This window comes from Arachis hypogaea, chromosome 5 (assembly GCF_003086295.3).
Source record: "Arachis hypogaea cultivar Tifrunner chromosome 5, arahy.Tifrunner.gnm2.J5K5, whole genome shotgun sequence".
Classification (NCBI taxonomy): Eukaryota; Viridiplantae; Streptophyta; class Magnoliopsida; order Fabales; family Fabaceae; genus Arachis; species Arachis hypogaea.
The window spans coordinates 25,561,577-25,580,015 of NC_092040.1; the positions used below are offsets into that span (position 1 = coordinate 25,561,577).

Consider the following 18,439-nt stretch of genomic DNA (forward strand, 5'->3'; position numbering starts at 1 on the left):
AGCTTATGAAGGCTGGAAACATGAAAATTCAAGCATTGAACCCTCACTGATAATGTATGTACGCTCTAATCTCTAGTGTATAGGGTAATCACTCTATTCTTCTCTAGTCATGCTTTCTAACTTTTGTTTTTCTCCTAACCAATCAACAACAGTTAATATACCAATGCAAACATCATGAGGTCTTTTCAGGGTTGTAATGGGGCCAAGGTGCAGGTAAGGATATACATATGGCTAAGTGAGCTTTATAAATTGAATCTTTAATTAACCTAAGCTCTCACCTAATATACATATATTCTATATACTTTTAAATTCATGCCTAGCTACCTATAATTCCCTTTTTCAACCCATACTCATGTTTCAACCTTGTATTTTAATTCTATCACATGTGCATTGATCTTTGAATTCTGAATTTAACATTGGGGTAATTTTGTCCCCTTATTTATTGAATATATATATATTTTTTTTGAATAAATAAAGCTTATCAATGCACATAGATTTTTCATTTTTATATTTTCACATGAGTGGGTATCCAAATTTCCTTTAAATTTTCATGACACATTCCCTTAACAACTTCTGTTCCCACAATTTCCCATACTTAACTAGCACACACAATTCTATCTTAAGCTAACCAAAGATTCAATTTGGGATATGCAATTGTTTTTCAGCTTAAGGTTAGTAATGTGGTGAAATATAGAACAAATGGGGTTTTAAAAGCTCAAAGTGGTTAACAAGGGTAATTGAAAAGGGTAGGCTTGATTTGGATAAGTGAGTTTAAACAAATAATGGCCTCAATCATGTGCAAGCATGTAAATATAATAAATATTGGACATATAAGATAAAACAAAATATAGATTACAATCATAGAGAAGTAAACACACAAGAATAAAATAATTATGGTTAAATAGTGTAACCATACATAAAGGCTCAAATCTTTCACAGGTTGTGTGTTCTTTAGCTCAAACATCATGTTCCAAATACAACTCAAGCAGATTTATCATAAAAACTTTGAAAAAAAAATTAGTGAAATTTTGTTCCAAAGATAGATTTTTTTAAAAGAAACTTATTGTCTTTTCAATCAAGTAGAACATGCATGCAACTATCCTAACCTATGCAATTTATTCTATTCTATAAAAGAAAGAAAAAATCTAACTAAAATATCCTAATTATTGGTGTCAGAGAAGAGAATTTACCTCCGGAAGTCAGGTACTGACCGACTTCCCCACACTTAAGGCTTTACACCGTCCTTGGTGCCATCTGTCAGGAACAGGGGTGGACTGGTGGCAGTATCTCCACAGTCGGAACCAGTATGGCTCCCGGTGCTGGTAAAAGAAGTGGAGTCCGGGGTGTCTAAGTCTCTGAAGTGTCCCTTGAGTAGCTCCTTGAGGTGTTTGAATCGGCGCTCGTTACGACGCTCTCTCATCTTTGCTTTTTGTTCATGCCGATCCAACTTTTCAAGTATCTGCTGGAGCACTTTCTCAGTGGTAGATGCTTGTGGTGTTGAAGAAGGAATATCTTCAACCGGCTCAGTAGGCTGGCTTGTAGTGGCTGCTGAAAGTCTAAGGTATTTCCCATTACAGACATATTGATCATCCCGTGGAAGCATGACTTTGGTGTCCCCAGCTCTGCAGGAGACTCCGGCTGCGGAGACAAGATTTGAGACCAAGGCGGAGAAAGGTAAGTTGCCCGCGATTTGTACATGCTCCATAGCATGCCGGATGTGTCTTGAGAAATTCAGAGGTTGCTCTGTAAGGATGCACCACAGTAGAACAGCCATGTCCGCAGTGAAGGAGGACTCATGAGTGCTTGGAAAGACGTAATGGGACATGATCTGTGCCCATACACGAGCCTCCAAGGTAAGTGCGGAAGCCAAGATTCCCTTAGGGCGGTTGCGGTGGTATCCGTAGATCCAACGGCTGCCAGGTAGAGCAATGACTCTGAGAACAGAGTCCCAGTCAAATTGGTATCTCTGGCGCTGAAGGGTGGCTTCTTGAAAAGCGTCCATTCCTTTTGGAATAGGGGAAAGACTCAGAACTTGCTGAATGGCCTCTTCTGTAATGGGGACTTGCTTCTGCCGGACATAAACAGACTGCAGGGTTGGTATATAGAAGTTGGAGTAGAACTCAACTACCCAAGAAAGATTGACCTGCCTTGGCTGTCTCCGTAGGAAACCCCATTGTCTTCGCTCAATTTGTGGCTCAACAAAGGTGGCAATATTGGGCGGGAGGATGAGAAGGTATTCATTGTTATAGTTCCTTTCTGCTAGGATAGGGAACATTTGCTCACAGTAGCGATTGGAAAATCGCGCAGTGTCCTTTGCTGGAAAGGCTTTCTCTTTGTCGTCAATCTTTATTATCCTCTTAACTCTTTTTGTTGAGGGCTTGACTGCGGTTGAAGAAGGCTCTGCCACTAATGCTCTTTTAGTTCCTCTTCCTGCTGATGGTTTGGAAGTAGCTTTCTCTTGTCCTTTCTTGGTGGCCATCCTGAAAGAAGGGAAGAGAAAGAAAATTAAATTCATAGAGATAGAGCAAGGAAGAGGGTATTGTAAGTGATAGTCAATACACAATAAAGATAAATGGCATGAACACATGGTCCGGATTACATGTGAAAAGCTCATCAATGGAAATATAGCAAGTGCATGTAGGACAATGGAATGCAAGAGGTTTATTGGCATGCAGGCAAAGGCATGAGTAGCATATATCAAACATTCAATGTCCAAGTTAGGTTACCATTTGTAACAAACTAACTATCACGGTTGTATTGACAATTAAATTTAAATAATAAAAGATGAAAGCGAATTTGTGAAAAGCAAGCATTGCAGAGTAAAGTAATATAGAAAAGTGCATAGTGCTATATGGGCTTTTTCACAAATACATGGCATGCATGGTAAATAAGATATAAAAAAATATGAAATTGAACATGCAAGCAATCCCTTAAATAGGAGAAAAAATAATTGTCAAATAATTTGCAATAATCCACAAGCATATAATGAGGAATGATGACTCAAAAGGTTTCTAACACCATGTAAAAGAAGAAGAAGGAAAAATAAAGATGTGAAAAGAAAAAGAAAAGAAAAGAGAAAATAATAATATATATACATACTATAATAAGAATGATAGAAAAGAGAAGAAGGAAGAAGAAGGTAAAACCTTGTTAATGGTGGTGAGAGAGAGAGAAAGTGAAAGGTGAGGTAGAAGGGGAAAGGGAGAAAGAAGAAAGAAGGGGGGAAAAGAAAAAGTAGGGTTTGGAGAAGAGAAAGATAAGATAATTTGGCTTATTAGGTTGAGCTGTGCGGCGCATGCGATGCGGCCGCGGAAGGCACGCGTTCGCGTGGATGCGCGTTAGGAAGGGGGCGCGATCGCGTCGGTCACGCGGTCGCGTGACCTACATTGTGCTGCTGGCGCGAGTGCAGCCTCGCTCCAGCACAACTCTCTGTTCAATATAATTCAATTGCCAAATTAAGGTGACGCGATCGCGTGGGTCATGCGATCGCGTGAGTGTGCATCAGAAATTAATTGACGCGGCCGCGTTGGCGACGCGGTCGCGTGACCAGGATTGTGCTTCCAGCACCAATCCAGCACCACTCTCGCACAATATAGCATTGTGCACCCTTTTACGTCGAAAATGCAGGGCACGCGGCCGCGTGGAGTACGCGGTCGTGTGGGAGGCCATGATTTCCATGCGACGCGGTCGCGTGGAGTAAATTGTGCCTTTGGCACAACTCCAGCGCTGCTCCTGCGAAACTTTCTGTTCATTTTTATTTTTCTTTACTCCCGCTACCACGCGGACGCGTCGCTTGTGCGATCGCGTCGTGCGGCAAATTTTTTTTTTTAGAAAGATAAAGACATGTAATTGAAAGAGCACGAAAGCACTAATAAAGAGAATAGTTATTTAAAGAATAAAAACTAAAAGTAAAGAAAAGAACGATCATACCGCGGTGGGTTGTCTCCCACCAAGCACTTTGCTTTAACGTCCGTAAGTTGGACGCTCCACTAGCTCAATTTGTTGCTATGTAGGGATCTTCCAGGTGGAAGATCTCAAGCTCCTTTCTCTTCTGCACCTTCTCACCATGGTATAGCTTTAGACGGTGTCCATTGACCTTAATAAGTTCAGAACTTGAAGGATGGCTTAGGTGATAAACTCCGTACGGTTCAGCCTTCTCTATTCTGTATGGACCTTCCCATTTTGATCTCAACTTACCGGGCATGAGCCTCAGTCGAGATTTGTAAAGGAGAACAAAATCTCAGGTTGGAACTCTCTCTTCTTGATGTTTTGATCATGCATAGCTTTCATCTTTTCCTTGTATATTTTGGAGTTCTCATAAGCTTCTAGGCGAAGGTTCTCCAGTTCCTGCAGTTGTAACTTTCTTTCTGCTCCAGCATTCTCAATCCCCATGTTGCACTCTTTAACTGCTCAGAAGGCTTTGTGTTCGATTTCAACTGGGAGATGACAAGCTTTTCCATAAACTAAGCGGAAGGGACTCATCCCAATGGGTGTCTTGTATGCAGTTCTATATCCCCACAGTGCATCTTGTAGTCTAGTGCTCCAGTCTTTTCTGTGAGACTTTACTGTCTTTTGCAAGATACGTTTAATTTCTCTGTTTGACACCTCGGCTTGCCCATTAGTTTGGGGATGGTAAACTGTTGCAACTTTATGGATTATCCCATGCTTCTTCATCAATCCTGTTAGTCCCCTATTACAAAAATGGGTGCCTTGATCGCTCACGATCGCTCGTGGTGATCCAAAGCGGCATATAATATGGTTTCTCACAAAGGAAACAACAGTGTTAGCATCATCAGTGCGGGTAGGAATTGCTTCCACCCATTTGGAAACATAATCTACAGCTAACAATATATAAAAATATCCACTAAAATTTGGAAATGGACCCATGAAGTCAATGCCCCAAACATCAAAAATTTCACAGAAAAGCATATATTATTGATGCATCTCATCCCTCTTGGATATGTTACCAAATTTCCGGCATGGGTGACAAGATTTACAAAACTCAGCAGCATCTCTAAAAAGAGTAGGCCACCAGAATCCACAGTCTAAGATTTTTCTAGCTGTTCGTTGAGGGCCAAAATGTCCTCCACTTTCAGATGAGTGACAGGCTTCTAAAATAGACTGGAATTCTGATTGAGGTATACAACGTCTAATTATCTGGTCAGTGCCACATCTCCATAAATATGGGTTATCCCATATATAATATTTAGACTCGCTTTTCAGCTTGTCTCTTTGATGTTTAGAAAAATGTGGAGGAAATGTGCGGCTAACTAAATAATTAGCAATAGGTGCATACCAAGGGACTACTTCAGATACTGCTTGCAGGTTGTCAAAAGGAAAATTATCATCTATAGGAGTAGAATCATCCTTAATATGTTCAAGGCGACTCAAGTGGTCTGCAACTAAATTTTGATTACCACTCCTATCCTTGATTTCTAAATCAAACTCTTGTAACAGCAGTATCCAACGTATAAGTCTTGGTTTGGATTCCTTTTTAACCAATAGATACTTTAAAGCTGCATGGTCCGAGTACACTACTACTCTAGTACAAGTAAATAAGCCCGGAATTTATCCAGAGCAAAAACAATAGCGAGTAGCTCTTTCTCAGTAGTAGTATAATTGGACTGGGCAGTGTCTAAAGTCTTAGACGCATAGGCAATAACAAAAGGATTTTTACCTTCACGCTGAGCCAATGCTGCTCCTACTGCATGGTTGGAAGCATCGCACATGATTTCAAATGGCTGGCTCCAGTCGGGTCCTCTCACAATTGGAGCTTGAGTTAGAGTAGTCTTTAGCTTATCAAATGCTTGTTTGCAATCCTCACTGAACTCAAACTCAATATCCTTTTGTAGTAATCTAGATAAGGGAAGTGCCACCTTACTAAAGTCCTTAATAAATCTCCTGTAGAAACCTGCATGGCCAAGGAACGAACGGACTTCCCTCACAGAAGAGGGGTAAGGTAAACTAGAAATAACATTCACCTTTGCTGGGTCTACAGAAATGCCATTATTAGATACCACATGTCCCAATACAATCCCTTGCTTTACCATAAAGTGGCATTTTTCGAAATTCAATACAAGGTTTGTATTAATAGATCTATCTAATACTCTAGATAATCCATCTAAGCAAAGGTTAAAAGAATCACCATAAACGCTAAAATCGTCCATAAAAACTTCCATACAGTCCTCAATAAGATCAGAGAAAAGACTCATCATGCACCTTTGGAAAGTAGCTGGTGCATTGCACAAGCCAAAGGGCATTCTTTTATAAGCATAGGTTCCAAAAGGACATGTAAAAGTAGTCTTTTCCTGATCCTCAGGAGCTATATGAATCTGAAAATAACCTGTGTAACCATCTAAAAAGCAATAATGTGATTTACCTGACAGGCGATCCAGCATTTGATCAATGAATGGAAGTGGATAGTGATCCTTACGAGTAGCTTGGTTGAGATGCCTGTAATCAATGCAGACTTTCCAAGCATTCTGAACTCTAGTTGCTATGAGCTCTCCATGCTCATTTTTCACTGTAGTGACTCCGGACTTCTTGGGCACCACTTGCACTGGGCTTACCCATTCACTGTCTGAAATGGGATATATGATACCGGCCTCCAATAGTCTGGTCACTTCCTTTTTGACAACTTCCAAGATGGTAGGATTCAATCTTCTTTGTGGTTGACGGACAGGTCTTGCTCCCTCTTCTAAAAATATTCTGTGCTCGCATATTTGAGGGTTGATTCCCACTATGTCTGCCAAAATCCACCCTATTTCCTTCTTATGCTTCCTCAACACATCAAGTAGCTGTTCTTCTTGTTGAGAAGTCAGTTCTCTTGCAATAATAACCGGAAGCTTCTGCTCATCCTCAAGGTAAGCATATTTGAGATGTGGAGGGAGAGGTTTCAATTCTAACTTTTGATCATGGACAGGCTCTGGGTTATCTGGGACTTGTGAAAATGGCGAAGTGTCCTCATTGTCAGTTAAGAGGGTCCCCACACTTGGACCTTGTCCAGTGTGCCTCTCTTCAAACTCTTCCTTTTGAACTTCAGCCACACTTTCGTCTATGACATCACACTGGAAGATAGAATGATCTTCTGGGGGGTTGTCAATGACTCCATTCAGATTGAAGATTACTATGCGGCCATCTATTTCAAAGGAGTATGTCCCTGAAAAAGCATCCAATTTGAATTTTGATGTCTTCAGGAATGGTCTTCCAAGTAGGATTGATGATGGCTTATCTGAATCATTATGGGGCATCTCCAAGATATAAAAATCAGTGGGAAATGTGAGCCCTTTAATGTTCACCAAAACATCTTCAGCAACTCCAGCAACTGTAATAATGCTTTTATCTGCTAACACAAAACGAGCTGCCGACCTTTTTAAGGGAGGGAGCCTTAAAACATCATATATAGACAAAGGCATTATATTGACACATGCTCCTAAATCACACATGCAATCATAAATTACTACACCACCAATAGTACAACTAACTATACAAGGACCTGGATCACTACATTTTTCAGGTAATCCTCCCATTAAAGCAGATATAGAACTACCTAAAGGAATAGTTTCTAATTCATTAATTTTATCTTTATGGATAAATACGTCTTTTAGAAACTTTGCATATTTAGGTACCTGCTGAATAACATCAAAAAGGGGAACAATTACCTCAACCTTTTTGAATATCTCTACCATTTTAGGATCAGGTTCCAGCTACTTCCTAGGCTTCCTTGCAAGTTGTGGAAATGGAATGGGAGTAGTGTTTTCTGTGGTGCCTGCACCTTTTTGTGCCTCTTCCTGTGGTTGAGCTATCTCTTCTTCGGCTATGTCCTGTATATCCTCTTCCTCTTCAACATCTTCGATTTCTACCACCTCTTCAGCTGAGGCGTATTCTGGTGAGCTTGGTTCCTCCTGATTCCTCTCCTGCAGTGTAGTTCCGGACCTCAGGGTGATGGCATTAATTCCTCCCTTTGGATTGGGTAATGGTTGAGAGGGGATTCCAGTGGTGCTTGAAGGTTGGTTACTGGAATTTTGTGCTGAACCAAGTTGTGTCATAAAAGCTTGTAGAGTAGAGGTGAAACCATTCAGACTGGCGTTAATACTGTTCACGATGGTATTTTCCATGGCCAGTTGTCTTTTCTCAAAAGCTTGTAATAATTCTTCATTAGAAGATACAGAAGAATGAGTAAATTGAGAGGTTTGCTGCTGATTGTTCGGTGGTCCTTGGTTTTGTCTCAGGTGAGGTGCTCGGTATGGTTGATTTTGCTGCCTGTTGTTGTAATTATTCCACCTCTGATTTCCCTGATTATCTCTGCCTCCCCTATTATTTTTATCCCTCCAATTCTGGTTTGAATTGTCCTGCCATCCATGGTTATTATTTCCACTTTGATTGTACCCTTGGTTGGGGCGGTCATAGAAGTTGTGAGTGGATGTCACCATGTTGTCTTCTTGTTGGAGCTGCGGGTATTCATCAGTGTAATGGCTGTAATCAGCACAAATTCCGCAAATTCTTTGTGGAACTAGTTGTTGGTTTTGTTGCGGTTGAGTTTGCTGAGCTTGCTGATTTAACTGCATTTGCTTCAGCAGGTTGGTCATTTCACAGATGCTTCGATTTAGAGCAGCGGTCTCTATGCCAGAAGATACTTCTGCAACGGCCCTTGAACGGCCTTGCTTCTGTCTGTGGTTCCGAGTAGATTCAGCTAAATCACTGATCAATTACCAAGCTTCATCAGTGGTCTTGTACTTCTTCATAGACCCATTGCTGGCACTTTCCAATGTGGTCTTATCTTGGGATCTCATACCTTGTGTGACATAGCTGAGTAGCACGATCTTGTCGATCATGTGGTGGGGGCATGCTTCCAGAAGATTATTGAAGCGCTCCCAGTATTCAAAGAGAGTCTCATTGTCATCCTGAACAATTGTAGAAATATCCTTCCTCAGTTTATCAGTAACTTCAGATGGGAAGAATTTCTCCAGGAACTCCTTTCTGAGTGTATCCCAGTTGGATACGTTTGCTAGAGGTTGAGTGTAGTACCACTCTCTTGCTTTTCCCTCAAGAGAGAACGGAAAAGCTTTCAGCAGAATTGAAGTTTCATCAGCGCCATCACGCCTGACAGTAGAACAGGCTGCCTGAAAATCTCTCAAGTGCTTGATAGGCTCTTGAGCAGGTAGGCCATGAAACTTCGGCATCAAATTTAGCAGTGCTGTCTTTATTTCAAAATCCGAAGCTACCGCTGGATGATGCGCTTGAAAAGGTTGCAGTGTAAAATCAGGAGCTCCTTCCTCCTGAATGGTAATTCTTTTAGCTGCCATATTTTCTGCACATAAAACAACCGAATCAGTAGAACCGGGGCTGGTTTCTTTCTCAGATTCACTTTCAGATCCGCCCTCAGAGCGGACTAACCTACGCTGTTCTCGCCTTATTCGTGAAATTGTTCTTTCAATTTCAAGATCGAATATTAGCAAGCGCGGATCAGGAAGTGAACGTGTCATTTGACAGAAGAAACGTGCAGCTCATAGTAGCAAAATTAAAGAAAAATGCAAATAAATAAATTCTAATTAATAAAAGAAGCACTCTATTGCAACTCCTTGGCAACGGTGCCAAAAATTGATGGAGTGCAGAAGCTGGTGAATTAAAAATTTATTAAAATGGTTACGTTGCAAGTATAGTTCTTAACTCACCGAAAATCTGCCTATCAATTTAGAAATATGTCACTGAAAGTTTAAATTAAAATTACTGGGAGTTTTAAGTCCCAGGTCGTCTCCCAACGAGTTGCAGAAAAATGTGCTGTTTTATTAATCAGATATTCCAAAAAGAGTTGAGCTAAGTAAATTGGGATTTAAATTGAGGAATTTTAAATAATAAAAATAAGAGGCCTTGACTGGGAATTGATTGGTTAGAATCTCTATCATTGATGGTGTGATTGTAAGATTAATTTATAATTAATAGTTGTTCTGTTTGGTTATCCGTTACTAGGTAAGAGAAAGTCAAACAAGTGGAAATGCCAGATCTGTTCACAAGTTGCAACCCACTTAGTTCAAAGGGATTGGCGTCGGTGACAGGATAGCAATCCAACATTCAACCCAATTACAAATTTTTCTTTCAATCCTTCCAACTCAAGAGTTCCTTTTAATCAACTCCCCATCAAGTAATGAAACTACTCACGCATTGTAAATAAAGAATCCATGGCACATGAAAGGGAATTAAAAGAAGACATGATTATTGGAATGGAATTTAAATTAAAAAGAGATAATCCTTGCATTAATTAATCATAAAAATATCTGAATGACAAAATTGAACATAACAAAGAACATGGAAGAATAAAACCAAGTTAAGAGAACAAACTAGAGTGATGAAGTCTTGATGAGGAAAATAACTCTTCTCAATGTTCCAATGCTAAGATCAATTGAAAATTAAAATTCTTAAAACTAGAGAGAAAAAAACCTAAGAGAGTCAAAAACTAGATCTAAACTACTTAATGAATGTTTTCTCTGTTGTTTCTGCATATTCTCTGACTCTGGTCTGCTGTTTCGGGCCGAAAACTGGGCCGAAATAGGGTCCAAAATCGCTGGTTTCAGATTCTGCAGTTTATGCAGATCGTGCATGTCACGCGATCGCGTCGTCCATGCAGACGCGTCGCTGGCGCTTTTCCTCTTCACGCGTTCGCGTCGTCCACGCTACCGCATTGCTTGTGCTTTCCAATCCGCGCGGCCGCGTCGCTGCGATTTGCGCTCCTTCGCGCGGTCGCGTGAGCCATGCGACCGCGTCACTTTTCACTGGTTATCTCCTCAAACTCTTGTGTTCCTTCCATTTTTGCTAGCTTCATCTCCAATCTCCGTCTCATTCATGCCCTATAAAGCCTGAAACGCTTGACACACAGATTACGGCATCGAATGGAATAAAGGAGAATTAAAATTAAATAATTAAAGTCTCTGGGAAGCAATTTTCAAACATGTAATAAATTCAGGAAGGAAATCTAAATGCATGCTAAATTGATGAATAAGTGGGTAAGGATCACGATAAAACCACACAATTAAACACAATATAAACTATAAAATAGTGGTTTATCAATCTTCTAGATTGGGGTTCAGATTGTTTCATAGCACCCTTCAGTGCTTTGTGTCTTAGTAAGCTCTTTGTGGCTTTCCTTCCTCAAATTGTTTGCTGTAATTGCTATTGCTGCTAATACCTCTTCAGATGTCCTTTTTAGTAATGAACCTCTTACCGATGAATCAATTATCGTTCTTGAGGTTTGAGAGACCCTATCATAAAATATGTAGATTATCATCCAATCGGATAGGGCATGATGTGAGAATCCTTTAAACAGTTTTTTATACCTCTCTCATGTTTCAAAGAATGATTCACTCTCCTTTTGAGAAAAAGAAGCGAGGTCCTTCCTTAATCGGATTACATTTTTATTATCAGCCATCATTCTTTTTTCTTCCTCTCCTTGCATGTGCAATGAAAACAAAATCAAACTTACCTTGCGGTATAAAGAAGAATAAAGAGGCAAAAAGAATTTAAATAAAATAAAAAAACTAAAAGAACATAAAAAGAACCTAAAAGAAAGGAAAAGAAAAAAATCAAAGAAAAAAGAACGTAAAATAAAAGAAAAGAAAATAAAAAGAAAATGAATGGAAAGAAGAAAAAGAACGTGAAAGAAAAGAAACACAGTAAATAAGATCAAAGTTAGAATTTAATCGGACGTTTATATTGTCATTCTCAATTAATCCCCGGCAACGGTGCCAAAAACTTGAAGAGCGAAAATTGAAGCTCACGGACACCGGAAAGTGCACTGAATCGCTCAAGTAATACCACGGTGAGTGGATATCGTTCCGACGAGGATTAAAGGATTGAGAAAGAAAATATCAGATTAAATACCTAATTAGATTAAAAGAACCTTATTTGAAGAGGGCAAGATTGAGGACTTTAGAACTTTGAATGCTTGAATGCTTACGGATAGAGAACTTGAATTCTAATTTTAGAGAAGACAATGATGGTGAGACTTTAATGTAAGACTTCAAAATAAAATAAATATAGATTAATAACTCATAGAAAACATAAACAGAGTTTCTAACTGTAACACCCTACCACATAAAATTTTACACTTAGGATGTAAAATAGAGGTAGCGAGGCTCTACGACTTCTAAAAATAAAAGCTTATATATAAAATATAGTTGAAGAAGATTTATTCTAGGAGCCTTTGAAGAAAAGTTAAAATCGAAAACGGTAAAATGAAAAGCGCAACACTCACGACACGTAAACGATAAACGGAAAAGGATAAAAGGAGCTAACATAGATATAACCGAAAGGGAGTTCCAAGGTACAAATATCAAAGCTCAGGACTCGGCTCGCGAAGATAATTTGGCTTGAGCACATAAGTATATAACATATATATACGAGAACCCAAAATAAACCCAAATACAGAGTTACAGAACCTATTTCTCCAAAGTAACCTCTAAGAGGAAGTTAATACATTAAATACATAAGCAGTAGTGATAAAAGTATCTACATATATACATATATCTAAAATAAAGCCCCAAAGACAAGGATCTCCGCTATCAAAAGCTTCCAGCATGCCTCAGTGAGGAGCCTCACATCCTGCATCTAAAAACCACAAAATATGTATGGAATGAGAACCAGAGGTTCTCAGCATGGTAACGGTGCCCACATAACTAACATATAAGGTCCCGAAAAAGCCAAAGGTGATTGGTATGCGAAATTGTGATCAATACTTTTCACAAATCAAATAATCCCCGGTAATGAAACCAAAAACTTGGTGTTCAATACCATGGCATAAACACAACTTCGCACAACTAACCAGCAAGTGTACTGGGTCGTCCAAGTAATAAACCTTACGCGAGTAAGGGTCGATCCCACAGAGATTGTTGGTATGAAGCAAGCTATGGTCACCTTGTAAATCTTAGTCAGGCAAACTCAAATGGGTATGGTGATAAACGCATAAAACATAAAGATGAAGATAGAGATACTTATGTAATTCATTGGTAGGAACTTCAGATAAGCGTATGAAGATGCCTTCCCTTCCGTCTCTCTGCTTTCCTACTGTCTTCATCCAATCCTTCTTACTCCTTTCCATGGCAAGCTTAAGCAAGGGTTTCACCGTTGTCAGTGGCTACCTCCCATCCTCTCAGTGGAAATGTTCAACGCACCCTGTCACGGCACGGCTATCCATCTGTCGGTTCTCGATCAGGCCGGAATAGAATCCAGTGATTCTTTTGCGTCTGTCACTAACGCCCCGCCCTCAGGAGTTTGAAGCACGTCACAATCATTCAATCATTGAATCCTACTCAGAATACCACAGACAAGGTTAGACCTTCCGGATTCTCTTGAATGCCGCCATCAGTTCTAGCCTATACCACGAAGACTCTGATCTCACGGAATGGCTGGCTCGTTTGTCAGGCGAGCACTCGGTTGTCAGGCGATCAACCATGCGTCGTGTATCAGGAATCCAAGAGATATTCACCCAATCGAAGGTAGAACGGAGGTGGTTGTCAGTCACACGTTCATAGGTGAGAATGATGATGAGTGTCACGGATCATCACATTCATCAAGTTGAAGAACAAGTGATATCTTAGAACAAGAACAAGCGGAATTGAATAGAAGAACAATAGTAATTGCATTAATACTCGAGGTACAGCAGAGCTCCACACCTTAATCTATGGTGTGTAGAAACTCCACCGTTGAAAATACATAAGAACAAGAGTGATCATTGGCCTCGGTCCCAGAGAGGGAACCAGAAGAACCAAGATCTGATCTAAGAACTAGATGTCCAAAGATCAAAATACAATAGTAAAATGTCTTACTTATAGAGAACTAGTAGCCTAGGGTTTACAAAGATGAGTAAATGACATAAAAATCCACTTCCGGGCCCACTTGGTGTGTGCTTGGGCTGAGCATTAAAGCATTTTCGTGTAGAGACTCCTCTTGGAGTTAAACGCCAGCTTTTATGCCAGTTTGGGCGTTTAACTCCCATTTTGGTGCCAGTTCCGGCGTTTAACGCTGGGATTTCTGAGGGTGACTTTGAACGCCGGTTTGGGCCATCAAATCTTGGGCAAAGTATGGATTATCATATATTGCTGGAAAGCCCAGGATGTCTACTTTCCAACGCCGTTGAGAGCGCGCCAATTGGGCTTCTGTAGCTCCAGAAAATCCACTTTGAGTGCAGGGAGGTCAGAATCCAACAGCATCTGCAGTCCTTTTCAGTCTCTGAATCAGATTTTTGCTCAGGTCCCTCAATTTCAGCCAGAAAATACCTGAAATCACAGAAAAACACACAAACTCATAGTAAAGTCCAGAAAAGTGAATTTTAACTAAAAACTAATAAAAATATACTAAAAACTAACTAGATCATACTAAAAACAATGCCAAAATGCGTACAAATTATCCGCTCATCACAACACCAAACTTAAATTGTTGCTTGTCCTCAAGCAACTGAAAATCAAAATAGGATAAAAAAAAGAGAATATGCAATGAATTCCAAAAACATCTATGAAGATCAGTATTAATTAGATGAGCGGGGCTTTTAGCTTTTTGCCTCTGAACAGTTTTGGCATCTCACTCTATCCTTTGAAATTCAGAATGATTGGCTTCTCTAGGAACTCAGAATCCAGATAGTGTTATTGATTCTCCTAGTTAAGTATGATGATTCTTGAACATAGCTTCTTATTGAGTCTTGGCCGTGGCCCAAAGCACTCTGTCTTCCAGTATTACCACCGGATACATACATGCCACAGACACATAATTGGGTGAACCTTTTCAGATTGTGACTCAGCTTTGCTAGAGTCCCCAATTAGAGGTGTCCAGGGTTCTTAAGCACACTCTTTTTGCCTTGGATCACAACTTTATTTCTTTCTTTCTTCTCTCTTTTTTTCGTTTTCTTTTTTTTCTTTTTTTTTTCGGATTTTTTTTTTGTATTCACTGCTTTTTCTTGCTTCAAGAATCAATTTTTTATGATTTTCCAGATCCTCAGTAACATGTCTCCTTTTTCATCATTCTTTCAAGAGCCAACATTCATGAACCACAAATTCAAAAGACATATGCACTGTTTAAGCATACATTCAGAAGACAAAAATATTGCCACCACATCAAAATAATTAAACTGTTATAAAATTCAAAATTCATGCAATTCTTTTCTTTTTCAATTAAGAACATTTTTCATTTAAGAAAGGTGATGGATTCATAGGACATTCACAACTTTAAGGCATAGACACTAAGACACTAATGATCACAAGACACAAACATGGACAAACATAAGCATTAAAATTCGAAAAACAGGAAAATAAAGAACAAGGAAATTAAGGAACGGGTCCACCTTAGTGATTGCGGCTCTTTCTTCCTCTTGAAGATCCTATGGAGTGCTTGAGCTCCTCAATATCTCTTCCTTGTCTTTGTTGCTCCTCTCTCATGATTCTTTGATCTTCTCTAATTTCATGGAGGATGATGGAGTGTTCTTGATGCTCCACCCTTAGTTGTCCCATGTTGGAACTCAATTCTCCTAGGGAGGTGTTTAGTTGCTCCCAGTAGTTTTGTGGAGGAAAGTGCATCCCTTGAGGAATCTCAGGGATCTCATGATGAGTGGGGTCTCTTGTGTGCTCCATCCTCTTCTTAGTGATGAGCTTGTCCTCATCAATAGGGGTGTCTCCCTCTATGTCAACTCCAACTGAATAACAGAGGTGACAAATGAGATGAGGGAAGGCTAACCTTGCCAAGGTAGAGGACTTGTCCGCCACCTTATAAAGTTCTTGAGCTATAACCTCATGAACTTCTATTTCTTCTCCAATCATGATGCTATGAATTATGATAGCCCGGTCTATAGTAACTTCGGACCGGTTGCTAGTGGGAATGATTAAGCGTTGTATAAACTCTAACCATCCTCTAGCCACGGGTTTGAGGTCATGCCTTCTCAATTGAACCGGCTTTCCTCTTGAATCTCTCTTCCATTGGGCGCCCTCTTCACATATGACTGTGAGGACTTGGTCCAACCTTTGATCAAAGTTGACCCTTCTAGTGTAAGGATGTTCATCTCCTTGCATCATGGGCAAATTGAATGCCAACCTTACACTTTCCGGACTAAAATCCAAGTATTTCCCCCGAACCATAGTAAGATAATTCTTTGGATCCGGGTTCATACTTTGGTCATGGTTCTTGGTGATCCATGCATTGGCATAGAACTCTTGAACCATTAAGATTCCGACTTGTTGAATGGGGTTGGTAAGAATTTCCCAACCTCTTCTTCGGATCTCATGTTGGATCTCCGGATATTCACTCTTTTTGAGTGAAAAAGGGACCTCGGGGATCACCTTCTTCAAGGCCACAACTTCATAGAAGTGGTCTTGATGCACCCTTGAGATAAATCTCTCCATCTCCCATGACTCGGAGGTGGAAGCTTTTGCCTTCCCTTTCCTCTTTCTAGAGGTTTCTCCGGCCTTGGATGCCATAAATGGTTATGGAAAAACAAAAAGCAATGCTTTTTACCACACCAAACTTAAAATGTTTGCTCGTCCTCGAGCAAAAGAAGAAAGAAGAGAGTAGAAGAAGAAGAAATGAAGGAGATGGGAATGGCTTTTGTTTTCGGCCAAGAAGGGGAAGAAGTAGTGTTTAGGTTGTGTAAAAATGAAGGAGTGAAGGAGGGTTTATATAGGAGTGGGGGAAGGGTAGGGTTCGGTCAATTGAGGGTGGGTTTGGGTGGAAAAGTGGTTTGAATTTGAATGGTGAGGTAGGTGGGGTTTTATGAAGGATGGATGTGAGTGGTGAAGAGAAGGAAGGGATTTGATAGGTGAAGGGTTTTTGGGGAAGAGGTGTTGAGGTGATTGGTGAATGGGTGAAGAAGAGAGAGAGTGGTAGGGTAGGTAGGGATCCTGTGGGGTCCACAGATCCTGAGGTGTCAAGAAAAAGTCATCCCTGCACCAAATGGCAAGCAAAATCTCGTTTTGTGCCAATTCTGGCGTTAAACGCCGGGCTGGTGCCCATTTCTGGCATTTAACGCCAATCTGGTGCCCCTTTCTGGCGTTAAACGCCCAGAATGGTGCCAGACTGGGCGTTAAACGCCCAACAGCTAACCTCATTGGCGTTTAAACGCCAGTAGGTGCGTCCTCCAGGGTGTGCTGTTTTTCTTTCTGTTTTTCATTCTATTTTTGCTTTTTTCATTGATTTTATGACTTCTCATGATCATCAACCTACAAAAAACATAAAATAACAAAAGAAAATAGTTAATTATAAAACATTGGGTTGCCTCCCAACAAGCGCTTCTTTAATGTCATTAGCTTGACAGAGGACTCTCATGGAGCCTCAGAAATGCTCAGAGCTATGTTGGAACCTCCCAACACCAAACTTAGAGTTTGAATGTGGGGGTTCAACACCAAACTTAGAGTTTGGTTGTGGCCTCCCAACACCAAACTTAGAGTTTGACTGTGGGGGCTCTGTTTGGCTCTGTTTTGAGGGAAGCTCTTCATGCTTCCTTTCCATGATGACAGAGGGATATCCTTGAGCCTTAAACATCAAGGATTCTTCATTCACTTGAATAATCAACTCTCCTCTATCAACATCAATCATAGCCTTTGCTGTGGCTAGGAAGTGTCTGCCAAGGATGATGGATTCATCCATGCACTTCCCAGTCTCTAGGACTATGAAATCAGTAGGGATGTAATGGTCTTCAACTTTTACCAAAACATCCTCTACAAGTCCATAGGCTTGTTTTCTTGAATTGTCTGCCATCTCTAGTGAGATTTTTGCAGCTTGCACCTCAAAGATCCCTAGCTTCTCCATTACAGAGAGAGGCATGAGGTTTACACTTGACCCTAAGTCACACAAGGCCCTCTTGAAGGTCATGGTGCCTATGGTACAAGGTATTGAAAACTTCCCAGGATCCTGTCTCTTTTGAGGCAGTTTCTGCCTAGACAAGTTATCCAGTTCTTTGGTGAGCAAAGGAGCTTCTTCCTCCCAAGTCTCATTTCCAAACAACTTGTCATTTAGCTTCATGATTGCTCCAAGGTATTTAGCAACTTGCTCTTCAGTGACATACTCATCCTCTTCAGAGGAAGAATACTCATCAGAGCTCATGAATGGCAGAAGTAAGTCTAATGGAATCTCTATGGTCTCATTTTGAGCCTCAGATTCCCATGGTTCCTCCTTGGGGAACTCATTGGAGGCCAGTGGATGTCCATTGAGTTCTTCTCAGTGGCGTTCACTGCCTCTCCTTCTTCCCAAAATTCGGCCATGTTGATGGCTTTGCACTCTCCTTTTGGATTTTCTTCTGTATTGCTTGGGAGAGTACTAGGAGGGATTTCAGTAATTTTCTTGCTCAGCTGACCCACTTGTCCCTCCAAATTTCTAATGGAGGACCTTGTTTCAGTCATGAAACTTTGAGTGGTTTTGATTAGATCAGAGACCATGGTTGCTAAGTCAGAGTTATTCTGCTTAGAACTCT

The 18,439-nt window shown here is 40.4% G+C and overlaps 1 non-coding gene across 1 annotated transcript; it reads left to right on the top strand.

The window, feature by feature from the left end:
- The first annotated feature begins 8,832 nt into the window (after nucleotides 1-8,832).
- On the top strand, nucleotides 8,833-8,936 carry LOC112804428 (small nucleolar RNA R71). The gene has a single exon (XR_003203041.1). It is a non-coding gene; the product is annotated as a small nucleolar RNA R71 (small nucleolar RNA).
- Nucleotides 8,937-18,439: the final 9,503 nt, after the last annotated feature.